We start from the raw sequence: 5,627 nt of genomic DNA on the forward strand, positions 1-5,627 counted from the left end.
TTTTTTTGTTTTGTTTTGTTTTTTGCCCTCAGTTCACTTTCAAGGTTTGTACTGTAAATATGCTTGACTAATAAAACTTTCAGCAGTTATTGTATCTCTGTTTAGTAACATTTCTTACAGATTTCGGCTCGTTGTAAATCAGATAAAGATAAATTAGCGCACAGTACCAGTACATAATGAGAGCGATTGCGTGTGTGAATTAGTCATACCATCTCTATTAATTGTGAAGCTGTGGGTTGTAAACCCTAGTGAAAAAAAGTATACTTTATTGTCTTTTAAATATATTCCCTTTTTCTGTAGTACTTTGCAAATACAACCCGAATTCCAGAAAAGTTGGGACATTTTTTTAAATTTGAATAAAATGAAAGCTAAAAGACTTTCAAATCACATGAGCCAATATTTTATTCACAATAGAACATAGATAACAAATGTTTAAACTGAGATTTTTTACAGTTTTATCCACTAAATGAGCTCATTTCAAATTTGATGCCTGCTACAGGTCTCAAAAAGTTGGGGGGCAACAAATGGCTGAAAAACCAAACAATTTTGAAAAGATTCACCTGGGAGAACATCTAGCAAATTAATAAGTTGATTGATATCAGCTCTGTAACATGATTAGCTATAAAAAGGGATGTCTTAGAGAGGCAGAGTCTCTCAAAAGTAAAGATGGGCATAAGCTGTCCAATCTGTGAAAGAGTGCATAAAAAGATTGTGGAAAACAATGTTCCTCAACATCAAATTACAAAGGCTTTGCAAATCTCATCATCTACAGTGCATACCATCATCAAAATATTCAGAGAAACTGGAGAAATCTTTGTGCGTAAGGGACAAGTTTGAAGACCTTTATTGGATGCCCATGGTCTTCGAGCCCTCAGACGACACAGCATCACTCATTGGCATGATTGTGTCAATGACATTACTAAATGGGCCCAGGAATACTTCCAGAAACCACTGTCGGTAAACATAATCCGCCGTGCCATCTGCAGATGCCAACTAAAGCTCTATCATGCAAAAAGGAAGCCATATGTAAACGTGGTCCATTCTTGTTGGAAATCACGGATGCCATGTCCTCCGGGTTAAAGAGGAGGAAGACCTTCCTGCGTGTTATCAGCATTCAGTTCAAAAGCCAGCATGTCTGATGGTTTGGGGGTGCATAAGTGCATACGGTATGGGTAGCCTGCATGTTTTGGAAGGCACTGTGAATGCCGAAAGGTATATAAAGGTTTCCAGATGGTGTCTATTTCAGGGAAGACCTTGTGTATTTCAGCAGGACAATGCAAAACCACATACTGCAGCTATTTCAACAGCATGGCTTCATCGTAGAAGAGTCTGGGTGCTGAATTGGCCTGCCTGCAGTCCAGATCTTTCACCTATAGAGAACATTTGGCGTTATCATTAATCGAAAAATATGTCAAAGACGACCATGAACTCTTCAGCAGCTGGAAACCTATATCAGGCAAAAATGGGACCAAATTCCAACATCAAATCTCCAGAAACTCATTACCTCAATGCCCAGACGTCTTCACGCTGTTTTGAAAAGAAGAGGAGATGCTACACCATAGTAAACACACCCTGTCCCAACTATTTTGAGACCTGTAGCAGGCATCAAATTTTCAAATGAGCTCATTTTGTGCATAAAATTGTAAAATTTCTCCATTTAAACTCCATTTTGTTATGTTATCTATGTTCTATTGTGAATAAAATATTGGCTCATGTGATTTGAAAGTCTATTAGTTTTCATTTTATTCAAATTTAAAAAAATGTCATCTGAATACGGAGTCGCCCCGAGCCTTTTGCAACATTTCTTTAAATACTCAGACCAACCCCCAATGTGGGGCATGAACTTACAATCAGAATTTGCATTTACTAGGGCCACAGACCTAGGGGGTTCACACCTTGCTGTGGAACAGGAGGTAGTTTGGATGAAAGACCCTGGGAAAGGGGCACATCCACAATTGCAACCAAAGTATCTGTAAACTCTTAAAACCTTTAATACCTTTGGTTTACTTCCATGTAGATGAGACCATTGTACCAGTTGCACTGAGACATTTCAAACGATACCAAACATTGTATAGCATTCTTTGATGATTGTTCACATTAAACCAGATAGATTTCACATAAGAATCAACCATAAGAATCTTGGCTCACGTTCCAGAAACGTCGCGGGCACGTCCTCAAAAGACGTCGCTGGTTAATCCCATAGAGAACGTTGTAGTGATGTGGTCCATTGGTCTCCTGATATCTTTCCAGATATGTAACTTTTTGTGTTCAAAATGTACAAAAATTATACATTGGGAATGTACAACATGAATACATTTTCCAAACCTTGTTTTTGTCTTACTCTGAATCATTATGGTACACCTATAATAAGTGTTTATATTCTGACTATTTTAGACCGGTCTGGTAGTAGGAACCGCTGCGGAGTATCACAGTACCTGCGTGACTCGTCATAGACATAAACAGAGAGAAGTAGCACTGGCTACAATGTTCTTCCGCAAGATGTTCTGTTTAACCGTTAGAGCGCAAAAAGTTACGGACTTGTTTATATATTATATGTTGTGTTTTTGAATTAAGGAGATTTATTGGATGGGGCCCGCACGAGACAAATTCGAAATTTTAAACAAACAAGTCAGACGGACTTTCGGAGAATCTGAGTACTGCACATGCGCATCATTTTGTTTTGTAACTGTCGACTTCCAGCAGACGGACACGCAGTAAAAGGTAAGCCCTACAAATCTGCTTTTATTTATCGTTTTTGCCCATGTGACACTAAATATCACTTGTGATGAGTAATGTTAGAGCAGTGTTTTTGGTTTTCTAAATTTATTTCATAAATAAATTCCGTTAATGTGCGCATGAGTGCTGTCCCCGTGAGGTGGTCTGAGGTAACATTAAAAGCTGAGACACATTTTTATATTTTTATTTTATTTATTTTAAATGTAACGTTAACTGTTTAATGCTATATAAATGGCAGAATAATCACTTATATTCGTTAAACGGCAACTGTAGTAGAGTGTTTGTTAATTTTAGACTCTGCCTGGCCTCCCTGAAGCTCACATGAACCATATTGAAAATTCAGTAAAACCTGTATAAAACGGTTAATCAGACACGGCTAATTACTTCATGATTTGTTTACTTTAATTCTTTGTAATGGCAATGAACCAGCCAAATCAACTATTTAGAGTCGTTTATAACAAAATATTCTCGCTTGTCGCCACTTACTGGTTTAACGTTAACGTTATGTGTGAGTCTATTCATTCCTATAAATCTAACATACTTTTTATTTTCAGCAGCTGGAGAAGAGAAAGCCTGTGCAGCAACAACAAGACAACAATGATTATAAGCAGGGGTGGGTATTAAATTCGTTTATGACTTGTTCAGTACCAATAGATATAAGGTCCTGGACTAATGGTGCTGCTATCGGTATGTATGTAACATTCAGTCATTAATTACCCTTTATATACAACCACATATCATTCATATAATCTCCAGGTGGACTGCAGGGGTCCAGGATCAAGAGATCATTCATCATGCAGACAATGTTCCAGGAGAAGCAGCGTATAATGGGCGAACAACTATGCCTCATTTTTCCAATATCACTTAGGTAAGACTAAATGGATTTAAAGTGATTTCAATCATGGGTCATTTGTTTCAGGTCTGCTTGATCATTTTGTTGTCCTGGATGTGAGAACTGTCGTGGCAGATTCTATGTTTCTTTGTCCCTTCAGATCTGGTCTCGAAGAAAAACTCGCAGAGTCGAAGTTTCAGGTCTCAGAAAAACTCACAGAGTCGAAGTTCCAGGTCTCAGAAGTATTTAACTTTATTGTCAAACAATAAAGTGAGATGCCAGCTTCACGTCTGAGGCTCCATAAGCCGGGGCACAGTTTTTATACATTTTTCTTATCTCTTAAAAACACAGCAAATTAATATCATTGGCTTTTTCTTATCTCTTAAAATACACCAAAGTAATATCACTGGCTGGTAATATTCACCCTAACAGTTATTTTCCATGATATCATCTACGGGGGCTCTTCTCCCACACCTCCTTCCCATGTACTCCCCGACCTTTCTGCCATAGACACTTCACTAATATAATTGCAGGTGTTGCTTATGTAAGAGGCAATTTTCTTAGTAAGGGTGACCAGCTTCCAACTACTGTACATCTTTTGACTTCATTTCTCATGGGCCTTCTGCCAATTGATGGTCAACCCTTTTCCCATTGGCCAAATGAAACATTGTATCAAAACAGTCAATATTCCCAGGAGGCAAGAAGCCTTCACGTGACACCCTTTAATAATGGTCTTTTTCATTTCACAGCCACCTGTAGTCTGGTGGAAAATTACCAACAAAATATGCTTAGTGGCCAAGTAAACTTGTCTGACCCTTACAGTTTCAAAGGCCAAGAGGCCTCAAAACACTTCTAGCTTTTATAGTAAGCAAACAAATTCTACAATTGTTTTCTATAGGATGGATAAAATACTCCATCAGAACATGGTCAAAAGGTGTGTCAATCAGCATCCAGCCATAAAAGCAGCCTTCTCGTTAAAAGGCTCAGGAGGACAAACAGGTAATTCACAGGGTTGAATTTCACAATTCAATTACTCACAGAGACAAAGAGATGTTAATAATTCTGAATTTGAGGGGTCAGCAATTTTACTATTTGATACATTTACACTTTTTATTTAATAGAATGAAATCATTGTGATTGATGAATCTGAATATAGTTGATGTGTACATTTATTTAGAAATCGGATTTGATATTTTAAAATGCATTCTCTGTCCAAAATTACAGACTTTCCCGCTGTTGGTGCATATTAACCATCATCCTGTCATTGCTTCTTTTCTGTTTCAAAAAGCAGACTTTATATTTATCATTCCAGGTCCTGATTAGGAGACGCAGAGAACATGAAGCTATGTGCCGTGCTGCTTATATTTATCAAGCAGTAAAAATGCTTAAAACTAAACAGAAGCATTTTGAAATTTTATGACAACAGTCATTTATTGCGAACTGGACAGAGCAAAGCCAGGGCTGGGTCTGCCTCCTCCGAGGGCAGCGCTTGCAGGCTCACCACCTGGTCCCTGAAGGGAGTGGTAGGAACCTTGGGCACATAGCCAGGCCGGGGTCTTAGTACCACGTGGCTATCACCCGGCCCGAACTCCAGGCACGATACGTCGACTAAAAATGACTGCAGGTCCCCTACCCTCTTGATGGAGGCCAATGCAACCAGCAGCAAAGTCTTCATAGACATAATCTTTAAGTCTGCCGATTGCAAAGGCTCAAAGGGAGCAATCTGAAGTGCTCTTAGCACCAGAGTGAGGTCCCAAGAGGGTATGGAGGGGGGACAAGGAGGATTTAACCGTCTCGCCCCCCTAAGGAACCTGACGACCAGGTCGTGCTGACCAACAGATTTGCCATCTATGTGGTCGTGGTAAGCGGAGATAGCAGCAGTATGACTTTGAGGGTGGAGGGGGACAGCCTACGCTCCAACCCTTGCTGCAAGAAGGAAAGCACGACTCCGATCGAGCATCCTCGGGGGTCTTCTCGGCGAGAAGAGCACCACTCGACGAACAGGTTCCACTTCGAGGCGTAAGCACGTCTCGTAGACAGTGCAAGTGCCGAAGTGATG

This window comes from Megalobrama amblycephala, linkage group LG1 (assembly GCF_018812025.1).
Source record: "Megalobrama amblycephala isolate DHTTF-2021 linkage group LG1, ASM1881202v1, whole genome shotgun sequence".
NCBI classification, from domain to species: Eukaryota; Metazoa; Chordata; class Actinopteri; order Cypriniformes; family Xenocyprididae; genus Megalobrama; species Megalobrama amblycephala.